Below are 12839 nucleotides of genomic sequence, written 5' to 3' on the forward strand. Positions count from 1 at the left end.
CTCTCTTCACATGGTGGATTATACTTATTGATTTATGTATGTTGAATCATCCCTGCATTTTGGGGATGAAGCTGACTTAGTTTAGTGGATGGTCTCTTTGAACTGTTCTTGATTCAGCTTACAAGTGTTTTATTGACTGTTTTTGCATCTTATGTTGATAATTGAAATTGGTCTTTAATTCTCTCTTTTTTGGGTCTTTGTGTAGTTTGGGCATTAGGATAACTGCCTTCTGCAGTGAATTGGGCAATGTCTCTTCTCTTTCTATTTTGTGGAATAATTTGAGGAGTATTAACGTTAATACGTCTTTAAAAGTCTGGTGGAAATCTCTGCTAAACCCATCTGGCACTGGGTTTTAAAAATTTTTTTTATTGTTGTTGGAAGATTTTTTAATGACTGCTGTTACTTCAGTAGAAGTTATTATAAGGCTACGTAAATTGCTTATAAGACCTTGACTAACTTTGGTAAGTGATAGTTAGTGAGAAAATTATCTATTTCTTTTAGATTTTCCAATTTGGTGGAGTACAGGTTTTTAAATGTATGTCCTTGATTCTCTAGGTTTCCTTGGTATCTGTTATTATGTCCCCTTTTTGTTCTCTAATTTTATTAATTTGGATGTTTTCTCTTTGCCTTATTGTTTTCCCCAAAGAATCAACTCTTTGTTTCATCTTTATTGTTGTTGTTATATTTTGATTTCAGCTTTTAGTTTGATTACTTCTTGCTATGTACTCTTTCTTTTTATTTTATAGGCCTTTCAATTGTGCTGTTAAGTTATTAATAGTGAGATCTCTCCAGATTTTAAGTGTCAGGACTTAGTGTTATGAACTTGCCCATTAGAACTACCTTTATTGGTTTCTGTAAGTTTGGGTATATTGTATATTCATTTTCATTTAATTCTAGAAAGTCTTAAATTTTTAAATTTAATTTCTGTCTTGACCCATTTTTCATTGAGTTGTTCAGTTTCCGTGAGTTTTTAAGTTTCCTGTTGTTGAAATCTAGCTATAATCTATGTTGACCAGATAGGATGCAGGGTATTATTTCAATTTTCCTGTACCTGTTGAGACTTGCTTTGTCTCCAAGTATATGGCCAAATTTGGAGAGAGTTTTATGAGGTGATAAGAAGAAGATATATTCTTTTATGTTTGAGTGAAATGCTCTATAATATTTGTTAGGCCTATTTGGTTTATAACATCAGTTAGCTCCAGCATTTCTCTGTTTAATTATTGTCTGACTGACTTGTCTATTGGTGAGAGTTGGGTATTGAAGTCTCTCTCCATCAGTATGTGGGTATCAATATGTGACATAAGCTGTAGTGATGTTTCTTTTATGAACTTGGGTGCCCTTGAGTTTGGTGAATAAATATTAAGAATTGCCATGTCCTTTTCATGGATTTTTTCCCTTGTGAGTGTGTAGTCTTGTTTTAGTTAAGGTTTCTGTTGCTGTCATGAAACACCATGGCCACAAAGCAAGTTGGGGAAGAGGTGTTTATTTAGCTTACACTTACACATTGCTATTAGTTACCAAAGGAGGTCAGGACCCAAGGTCAAAAAGGGCAACAACCTGGAGGCAGGAGCAGATGTAGCGGCCATGAAAGAGCACTGCTTACTGGCGCTCTCCCTCCCTCCCTCCCTCCTTCTCCTCCTCCTCTTCCTCTTCCTCTTCCTCCTCCTCCTCTTTCTTCTTCTTCTTCTTCTTCTTCTTCTTCTTCTTCTTCTTCTTCTTCTTCTTCTTCTTCTTCTTCTTCTTTCTCTCTCTCTCTGTCTCTCTCTCCTCCCTCCCTCCCTCCCTCCCTTCCTGCCCTCCTTCCTTTCTGTATTTTCTTTTGTTAACTGTTTATTGGTTCTTTGTGGATTTCACATCTTGCATCCCAATCCTATGCATCTCCCCTTCCCCTCGTCCCTGCTCTGCACTCTTGCAACCTCACCCCCAACAGAGAAAAAAAATCTCGTTGTGGAAGCTGTAATGTGTTGCAGTGTGCCCACAATATACCCCTTTGACCACACTTTTCTTGCAATGGCTCGTTGATCTCGTTCAAGGCCTCTGGCTTCTGCTATTCTATCAGTACCTCACTGGGACTCCTCTTGGCTCTGCTCTTGTTGCCCTGTGTCATGGCGATCCTGCAGCTTTGGATCTGTAGGATCAGCCTCTTCATGCACTTCAGCGGTTCATCCATGGGGTAGATGCTGGGGTGGGCCAACTCAAAGCCCTGGATCTGGGCCTGAGAGGTATCTGGTTAGCCCACCAGCTCTCCCTCTCTCATGCCGTCCAGGGCCAGCTCACCAGAAAACCAGCAGGGTTAGCTCTGCCCTGCTGCCCAGGCAAGGTGCAGGGCCCACTCTCCTGAGTGTTGCAGCAAGAGAAGAGCAGGGACTGTTCTGCTGTCATGACCCCACAGCCGGGTCTCCTGCCTCCCATAGGTGGTGGAGGAGGGCATCTCTCCCTCATCCTGTAATACTGAGTTCACCCAGATCGTCCAGATTGAGAGACCCCTGAAACGACCACCAGTACTTGATACCGATGGAACATACACAGGGTCCTGTATTAGGAGCTCAGAGCTCGCATCACAATCCTTCCTGACGCAGCAGGGTAATGGGTTCATAAAGGGAAAAGACCATAAGTGGGGTGTTGTGGGTCACAGGAATGTCAACCTTTAGGCAGGTTGGGTGGAGACTGAGTCTGGAGGGGAAGTTTGTTTGTTTGTTTCTGTCTGTGTCCTCCTCCTCCTCCTCCTCCTCTTCGTTTATCTCAGAGGAACACTGGGAGCTAATTGTATGTAATTGCTCCAGTGGAGTTTCTGGCGACTGGTGGCAGGTGTCATTCTGGTGACTGGTGGCAGGTGTCATTCTGGAGACTGCTGGCAGGTGTCATTCTGGAGACTGCTGGCAGGGAGAAGGGTCACCTAGAGGACAAGTTGTCATTAATTTTGCCCTCACAAGCCATGCTGCTGCACGGCAGACAGGTTGTGGGGCCAGCTCTCCCGTGCTCATACCCTCCTCCTGAGATATGCAGGCAGCTCTGGGTTCCTGCAGCTGCCTAGGGGCCGGGTCAGCTCCCCTCTTCTCATGATCCCAGCGTCAACTTTTTGAGATAACCAGGCGAGCAGTTGGGTCAGTTCTGCACAGCCTTCGGCCATCAACATGTCCCCCAGGCCCTGGCCCAGATCAGGAACATCCACCTGGCCTTTGTTGGTAACAGACCCTGTGGCCCATGGCGGCAGAGTCTCCAATGCTGCTTCTCTTCATTGTGCCAACACCCTTCTGTTTCTATTTCTCTTCCATTTGTCTACCGTTTGCTTTCTCTTCTTAGTGATGCCTGGAGTCTCTGAGTGTCTGGGGTGGTCTCTGGAGTGCTATGCCTTGCCGAGTGGCCCATGGTCATCTGTCTTAGGCTCGCTCCTGTCCCGGTCCCAGGAGGGGGTTCTTTCGGGCTCACTTTTCTCAGGGAGTGTTAGGCCACTAATTATTCAGATGTTTACAGGTCAGAACACTGAGCATAGACATAACCTCTCGTCTCTGCCACCTCCTGATGCACATGTCACACAGCAGCCACACCTGCCATACCTCTCAGGGCAGGTGTGCTTCTCCGTTAATCACCATGCACTGCAATGGGAGCTGAGAGATGCATTAGCCTGTGGGTACAATGTGTCACCAGGAGTCAGGGTTTCTAGAGCTCACGCCTAGGTGTGGAATTACTGCTTGGCAGAATAACTTTTTGAGGAGCTTAACCATTTTCCCAATATGACTACATTATTTTTTACATCTCTTCCAGTAATGGACGAAGGTTTTAATTTCTCTGTGTTGTTCCCAACACTTGATATTTTTCCTTTTAGTTATTTGCACCTTAATGTGTATGAAGTGATATCTCATTGTGGTTCTGTTGTGCGTTTCCTTCATAAACAGTGATACTGAGCGTGTGTTCATTGGCCATTTTCTTATTTGGAGAAACATCTTCATCTTTTTAATTTTTATTCTTTATTCTTTATTCTCTCATATATTACATCCCAACCACAGTTTCTCCTTCATCCTCTCCTCCTAGTTCCCTTCCCCCTTCTCCATCCCTCCCCCAGATCGACTCCTCCTCATTTTCCCTCAGAAAAGGGCAGGCTCTCCAGGGATATCAGCCAAACCTGGCATATCAAGGTTGGACAAGGCAACCAACTCAGTAGGAGGAAAATGGTCCAAAAAGCAGGCAAAAGGGTCAGAGACAGGCCTGCTCTTAGGTCCCACAAGAACACAAAGCTAAACAACCATAATATATATGTAGAAGACCTAGGTCAGACCCATGCAGTCTCTGTGAGCCCGGGTTAGTTGATTCTGTGGGTTTTCTTGTGGTGTCCTTGACCCCTCTGGCTCCTACAGTCCTTCCTCCCTCTTCTGCAGGATTCCCTGCGCTCTGCCTGATGTTTGGCTGTGGGTCTCTGCATCTGTTTCCATCAGTTGCCGGATGGCAGCTCTCTGATGATGATTATATCAGGTTCCAGGCTACGAGTACAGCAGAACGTCTTTAGGAACCATTAATTTACTTCCCCCTCAGTTGTGTTTGGTTGTATCTTAAGTCTCCGGACTATCCAGCTCCTTGTTCCTGGCCCTCTGGGCAGTACCAGTCATTGTGGCACGGCTCTTAAGCTGGGTCAGTCATTGATTGGCCACTCCCACAGTTTCTGTGCCACCTGTGTCCCAGCACATCTTGTAGGCAGGGAAAACTGTGGCTTGAAGGTTTTGTGGTTGGGTTGGTGTCCCAATCCCTCCACTGGAGTTCTAGCCTGGTTATAGAAGATGGCTGGTTCAGGGTCCATATCCCCATTACGAGGAGTCTTAGCTAGGGTCACCCTCAGATCCCTGGGTGTTTTCATTGCACTAGGTTTTTCAACCCTGAAATGCCCCCCAATTCCAGCCCTCTCCTCTCCTCTACCCTCTACATGATTCCTCCTGTTCCCATCCCCACCCGGCCCCAGGTCACTGCAAAATCTAATTTATTTCTCCTTCCCAGGGAGATCCATGTGTCCTCCCTTGAGCCCTTCGTGTTACTTAGCCTGAGTCTGTGGATTGTATCATGGTTATCTTGTTTTATAGCTAATATCCACTTACAGGTGAGTTCATATCATGCTTGTCGTTTTGGGTTTGTGTTACCTCACTCAAGATGATTTTTTTTTCTAGTTCCCCCATAGTTTTCAATACACCTATCCCTTACTTCTTTTCTCTCTCCTTCTTGCTATTTCTCTCTCCACTACTCCTGTTTTTCCTTCCTTCTTTTTTGGATTTGGACTTACTGGGCTGGGGTGAGGGTATAGAAGATACCCCTGTTGCCTCTGAGACAGTCGGGGACTGTCTCTTAATGCTCAGAAGGATGCCACCTGTAAGACCTTGACTGTGGATTATAATGGGAGCAAGTCTAAAAGGCTTTTGGATGGGTGATGCAAGGATGGACCAAAGGATGCACATGGGTACCAGTGCCAGGGACTTTGATGGGAAGATAGAGATACAACTGAGGTACAGCCTGCATCTAGTCCTTATGGAGTTTTGAGAGTTATGTGTTTTGTATTCATATCCTTTTTAGTAGATTTATTATACTTTATCCCATAGTGAAGTATCTGTGCTCTTTTTTTTTTTTTTTTACAATCATGTGTGTGTGTGTGTGTGTGTGTGTGTGTGTGTGTGTGTATACACATGTGCATATGTGTCATGGCATATGTATGGGGTCAGAGGGCAACTTTCATGTGTTGTTTCTCCTTATCTCATAGGGCCCAGGGATCAAACTCAGACTGTTAGGCGTTGCAGCAACCATCTTTACCTGCTGAGCCATCTCACTGACCCTCTGTTCATATTCTTGGTCATGACCTTTGATACAATAAAGTTTGTTGTTCTTAATTTTTTTGTAAATTTGAACCCATTTAGAATTTATTTACTTTGGTTTTCTAGTCTCTTACTTTATGAATTATAGAGTTTTATATAGTCATTAATATAAAATGCACTTTAGTACTTTGATTATAGTTTCCCTGCTGCCATATTCTTCTCCCTCAGCCCTATTCCCACCTTTCCCTGATAAATCTCCCTGCTATCTTTTTGGATTTCCCCCCCTTTTTTTTGGTTCCCATCACATTTAATTAGGGTTGCCTGTATGAGCATATAGTACTGATGCCATGTGTAGAAGGTAGCTTGTTTTTTTTTTTTTTGAGACAGGATCTTTCTTTGGAGCCCTGGCTCTCCTAGCACTCATCATGTGGACCACGCTATATAATACAGATGTCAGACTCACAGAGATCTGTCCACCTTGGCCTCTGAATGCTGGGTTCAAAGGTGTGTACCATGCCTGTTCGTTTCAGCAGTGTTCCTTGCCATCTTTGGTCCCTTAATTCTGTCCACTCCTTCTGCTGAACCTTGGAGACGACAGTGTAGATGCTCTGTTTAGGGTTGAGGCCTCTGCATTACTCACTACAAACAGAAGCTTCTCTGATCAAGATTAAGCACAGCGGTAATCTGTGGCTATAAGCGTATACTTACAAGGTAGCTGGACACCACGTGCTTTCCGAAATGACAGTCCTTGGTTACCTCTTAGGGCTTCTGACTGCCTATGCCATGTACTTTTGACTAGGCTTATAGTACCAAGCATGGATTTTCCCCAGTGGAGCAGGTTCAAATCCAACCAGAAAACAATCCAAGAACACATCAAAGATATCATTCACCATGACCAAGTAGGCTTTAATCCAGGCATGCAAGATAGTTCAATATACGGAAATCCACCAATGTAATCCACCATATAAACAAATTGAAAGAAAAAAAAAAAAAAACACCTGACCATGTCCTTAGATGCTGAAAAAGCATTTGACAAAATCCAACACCCATTCATGTTTAAAGTTTTGGAGAGATTGGGGATACAAAGCACTTATCTAAACATAATAAAGGCTATATACAGCAAGCCAATAGCCAACCTCAAATTAAATGGAGAGAAACTCGAGGAAATTCCTCTAAAATTAGGCTCCAGACAAGGCTGTCCACTCTCTCCATATCTCTTCAGTATAATTCTTGGAGTTCTAGCTAGAGCAATAAGACAACTAAAGGAGCTCAAGGGGATCCAAATGGGAAAAGAGGAAGTCAAATTATCCCCATTCGCAGAGGATATGATAGTGTGCATACGTGACCACCAAAATTCCACCAGAGAACTCCTACAGCAATTACTTTACAAACAGTCATGCCACTGTTGCTCTAGTGAATGTCTCTCGCCTGGCAAGTTTGTAGTAGTTATTAGGGATCAGAAGTGGGTGAGAGTGTTAATGATTTTCCTCTTCCAGCAGGCCTGCATGGTAGGTTTTTTTTTGACACCGAATGCTGTTCAGTAAGGAGAAAACTTTCAACTTAGTTGTTACAGGTTGATTTCTTTATGCCCTGCAATCAAAGTGTGTGTTGTTTTTAGCAGTAGGATCTTACCGTCTAGTTGTTGCAGGTGATAGCTTGTACTGTTTTGGACCTCTGGGACCTCCCTGAAGAACAATGCATGTATATGTATCCCACATCTGTTACCACAAAGTTTTACTTTTGATGAGGTGCAGTTTTTTTCTGTTTATACTTTAGTGTCACATCTCAGCAAACCAGTGCCCAAGCAAGATAATGAAAATGACTATGTGTTTTGTCCAGCAGCTTTGCCTCTGACTTTATGGCTTTGATCTACTTTGAGTTAATTCTATGCTGTGTGAGTTAGGTCTCCAACGTGGCTCTGTTACTTGCGGGTGTAGAGTCTCCCCAGCACTATTTGTTAGGAATACTGTTGTTTCCTTATTGAACTGTGTTGTCATCCTTGTCAAAAATCAATTCATCATTGACAGGAAGGTTTATTTCTGGACTTAAGTTATTTTCTATTGATCTAGGTGCCCAAACCAGTTTTGATAAATGTAGCTTTGTAGTAAGTTTGAGCTTAGGAAATGAACAAGCTTGTTCCCCTTTCAGGGTTCTTTTGACTATTCTGTGTTCTTAGTTTCCATCTGCATTTTGGGAGCTTTATATTAATATTTTAAAAAAATGTATTCACAATGATCATGTTGGCTATGCAGAGCAATATTGTCATTTTCACAATAGTCTCAACTCACAGGTATCTGCTTACTTCTGCTTCCTATGATTAAAGGCACGTGCCACCACGACCCGCTATCAGTACTCTTTTTTCGAGTGGTCACTAGAGAACAAATTCCAAAAAGCCTCTATCATGTACATATGTTATAATGTAGTTCTTGGCAACAAAGATTGCAGAACAGACAAAACTATCCTGAAAAAAGGGAGCAAGCACGTTCACTTTAAACTTCTAAACTTCCAAAGAACATTGGTATAGATAAATGCTTTTTTCCATTTATTTAGCTCTTTAATTACCTCCAACAATGGTTAATAGGTTAGTGTAGAATTCTTAAAGTTTTATTATTTGTTATATTAAAATAATAGTAATTACTGGGGGTATGCGTGCCATGGTATACTTGTGGACACCTAATGATAACTTTTGAGTCTTACACTGTAGCTTTCTGGTACCTAATTCAGACCCGCAAGCTTCTGTGATAAGCTTTTCATCCACTGAACCCTCTTGCCAGCCCAAGTTTATGGTTCTTTCCTTAAAAAGATGTATTTGATTTGTGAGCATTTTGCATGCATGATATGCATGTGGTGCCCATGGAGTCCAGAAGAAGCTGTTAGATCCCCCTGGAACTATAATTGCAGGTGGTTGTAAGGTACCTGGTGTGGGTGATAGGAACTAACCCTGCTTCTTCCACAAGAGCAGCAAGTGCTTTTAACCACTGAGCCATTTCCCCAGCCCTGCCATGCTCCCAATTTATTCTTAAGTATTTAATTTGTGATGTTATTTAGAAACGCAATTAAAATTGTTCTTTGAAAAATTTATACATGTATATAACATATTCTAATCACACCCCTATATTCTTATCCCTCTCTCAACCTTGTGATGGCCCTCCACAATTGTCCCCCAATTTGTGTTTTTTTTTTTGTTTTATTTTGTGACCTGCAGGGTTTAACCAGGGACGTCTGCATGAGCTGGGTATGGAACTCACCAGTGGCCACACCACTGAAGCTAGTGACTATTTCCCTTGTTATTTGAGGATAGCAAATAGTTCCCCGTGGAAGGGCAGGGCCTCGTGAGCCTTTCATCCATGGCTGAGTGTTGATAGTTCCAGTCTAGTGCAAGCCAAGCTCAGGCAACCACAGCTACTATAAGTTTATGATAGCCCAGCACCGTTTGTTGAGGATGCTATCCTTTTTCCATTGAATGGATTTGGCTTCTTTGTCAAAAATCAAGTGACCATATGTGTGTGGATTCATATCTGGGTCTTTGATTCGATTCCACTGATCAACCAGCCTGTTGCTGTGCCAGTACCATGTTGTTTTAATTACTATTGCGTTATAGTACAGCTTGAGATCAGGTATGGAGATTCCTCCGGAGGATCTTTTATTGTACAAGATTGTTTAGCTATTCTGTTTTTTTTGTTTTTCCATATGAAGTTGAGAATTGAACTTTCAATGTCTTTAAAAAATTGTGCAGCAATGGCCTCCATCTTCGCTGCCTCCTGTTCTTCCTATTCCTCTTCCACTGTGTCCCCTGAGCCTTGGGCAAGGGTGACATAGATGTCTCACGTAAGGCTGAACTCTCAGTGGTTACTGACTCACAAGATCTAGAGAAGTTCTGAGTCTTTATTTACTAATTCTCAACAAAAGCAGTTACTATGATCAAGGCTGAAAGCAGCACTTACCTAAGGACATAAAGGTAAATATTTAGAGGGCATTTTTGTTTCATGTCCACCTAGCAAAACTTCAGTAGTATGTTTTCCCCTAGGGACTTTGGCCTCCCCATCATGAACTTAGGCGCAGCCTTACAAAACCAGGTGTGATATCCTTTGTGGAGCATGTTTCAGATCCAATCAGAGAGTATTTGGTTGCCTCCATAACAGTTGTGCCATTATTGCACAAGTGTGTGTATCTTTTTTATATATTTTATTAATTTATTCATATTACATCTCAATTGTTATCCTATCCCTTGTATCCTCCCATTCCCACCTCCCTCTCATGTTCCCCTTACTCCTCTCTCTTAAGACTGTGACTGAGAGGGACCTCCTCCCCCTGTATATGCTCATAGGGTATCAAGTCTCTTCTTGGTAGCCTGCTATCCTTCCTTTGAGTGCCACCATGCCTCCCCATCCAGGAGACATGGTCAAATATGGGGCACCAGAGTTCATGTGAAAGTCAGACCCCACTCTCCACTCAACTGTGAAGAACGTCCTATCCATTGGCTAGATCTGGGTAGGGGTTCGAAGTTTACTGCATGTATTGTCCTTGGCTGGTGCCATAGTTTGCGCCAGACACCTGGGCCCTGATCTGCCCATCCTAATGTTCTTCTTACAGGTTCCTAGAACCCTCTGGATCCTTCTATTTACCATTCTCCCATGCTTCTCTCACCTAGAGACCCAATAGGATGTCCTCCCCTCTGACCCACTTTCCTGGTGAGTGAATGCTTTGTGGGACATGCCCCTTGGGCTAGTGTCCAGATATAAGTGAGTATATACCATTTGACTCATTCTGCTTCTGGGTGAACTCACTCATTATAATCATTTCTAGTTCAATCCATTTGTCCACAAATTTCGGGAATTCCTTGTTTTTAATAGCTGAGTAGTATTCCATAGTGTAAATGTACCACAGTTTCTTTATCCATTCTTCTATGGAGGGACACTTAGGCTGTTTCCAGGTTCTGGCTATTATGAATAAGGCTGCTATGAACATAGTTGAGCAAATGTTCTTGTTGTGTGCTGGAATGTCTTCTGGGTATATTCCAAGGAGTGGAATAGCTGGGTTTTGAGGAAGCCCTATTCCCAGTTTTCTGAGATAGTGCCGGATAGATTTCCAAAGTGGCTGTACTAGTTTGCATTCCCACCAGCAATGAAGGACTGTACCTCTCTCTCCACATCCTCGCCAGCATGTGGTGTCACTTGAGTTTTTGATCTTAGCCATTCTGATGGGTGTAAGATGGAATCTCAGAGTTGTTTTGATTTGCATTTCCCTGATGACAAAGGAGGTTGAGCATTTCTTTAAATGTTTCTCTGCCTTTTGATATTCCTTCTCTTGAGAATTCTCTATTTAGTTCTGAGTCCCATTTCTCTCTCTTTTTTAAAAAAATATTTATTTATTATGTATATAGTATTCTGCCTGCATGTACACCTGCGTGCCAGAACAGGGCGCCAGATCTCACTGTGGATGGCTGTGAGCCACCATGTGGTTGCTGGGAATTGAACTCAGGACCTCTGGAAGAGCAGTCAATTCTCTTAACCGCTGAGCCATCTCTCCAGCCCCTGAGCCCCATTTCTCAATTGGGTTATTTGGTTTGGTGGCGTTTAATTTCTTGAGTTCTTTATATATTTTGGATATTAGACCTTTGTCAGATGTAGGGTTGGTGAAGATCTATTCCCAGTCTGTAGGCTGTCGCTTTGTTCTCTTGACAGTATCTCCTGCCTTACAGAAGCTTCTTAGCCTCATGAAGTCCCATTTGTTAATTGTTGACCTTAAGGCCTGGGCTGTTGGAGTTCTGTTCAGGAAGTTGTCTCCTATGCCAATGTGTTCTGGGCTCTTCCCCGCTTTTTTTTTCTAATTGATTTAGTGTCTCTGATTTTATGTTGAGGTCTTTGATCTACTTGGACTTGAGTTTTGTGTATGGTGACAAATATGGGTCCAATTGCATTTTTTCCAGCACCATTTGTTGAAGATGCTATCCCTTTTCCATTGAATATATTTGGCTTCTTTGTCAAAAATCAAGTGACCATATGTGTGTGGTTTCATATCTGGGTCTTCGATTCCACTGATCAACCAGCCTATTGCTGTGCCAGTACCATGCTGTTTTAATTACTGCTGCTTTATTGTACAACTTGAGATCAGGTATGGAGATTCTTCCGGAGGAACTTTTATTGTACAAGATTGTTTAGCTATTCTGGTTTTTTTGTTTTTCCATATGAAGTTGAGAATTGAACTTTCAGCGTCTTTAAAAAATTGTGTAGGTATTTTGATAGGGATTGCATTGAATCTGTAGATTGCTTTTGGTAAGATGGCCATTTTTACTATGTTAATTTTTCCAATCCACAAGCAAGGAAGATCCTTCCATCTTCTCATGTCATCTTCAATCTCTTTCTTCAGAGTTTTGAAATTTTTTTTCAAACAAGTCCTTCACTAGCTTGGTTAGAGTAACTCCTAAATATTTTATATTGCTTGTGGCTAATGTGAAGGGTATAGTTTTCCTAATTTTTTCTTCTGCATTATTGTCATTTGTATATAGGAAGGCTACAGACTTTTTTGAATTAATTTTGTATCCAGCCAATTTGTTGAAGGTGTTTATCAGCTGTAGTAGTTCTCTGGTGGAATTTTGGGGGTCACTTATGTACACTATCATGTCATTTGCAAATAGGAATAATTTGACTTCCTCCTTTCCCATTTGGATCCCCTTGATCTCCTTTTGTTGTCTTATTGCTCTGGCTAGAACTTCCAGTACTATATTGAAGAGATATGGAGAGAGTGGGCAGCCTTGCCTTGTTCCCAATTTTAGAGGAATTTTCTTGAGTATCTCACCATTTACTTTGATTTTGGCTATTGGCTTGCTCTATATAGCCTTTATTATATTGAGGAAAGTGCCTTGTATCCCCAATCTCTCTAAAACTTTAAACATGAATGGGTGTTGAATTTTATCAAATGCTTTCTCTGCATCCAAGGAGATGATCATGTGGTTTTTTATTTTCAGTTTGTTTATATGGTGGATTACATTGATGGATTTCCGTATATTAAACCATCCCTGCATGCCTGGAATGAAGCCTACTTGGTCAT

At 42.2% G+C, this 12839-nt stretch overlaps 1 protein-coding gene and 1 non-coding gene across 12 annotated transcripts in view; one reads left to right on the top strand and one right to left on the bottom strand.

The window, feature by feature from the left end:
* Positions 1-12839, top strand: part of Rims2 (regulating synaptic membrane exocytosis 2) — a 455960-nt gene that overhangs the window by 55144 nt on the left and 387977 nt on the right. The window lies entirely within an intron of this gene.
* Positions 3441-3570, bottom strand: LOC127201887 (small nucleolar RNA SNORA17). Its single transcript, XR_007832230.1, has one exon. It is a non-coding gene; the product is annotated as a small nucleolar RNA SNORA17 (small nucleolar RNA).

Source organism: Acomys russatus, chromosome 17 (assembly GCF_903995435.1).
Source record: "Acomys russatus chromosome 17, mAcoRus1.1, whole genome shotgun sequence".
NCBI classification, from domain to species: Eukaryota; Metazoa; Chordata; class Mammalia; order Rodentia; family Muridae; genus Acomys; species Acomys russatus.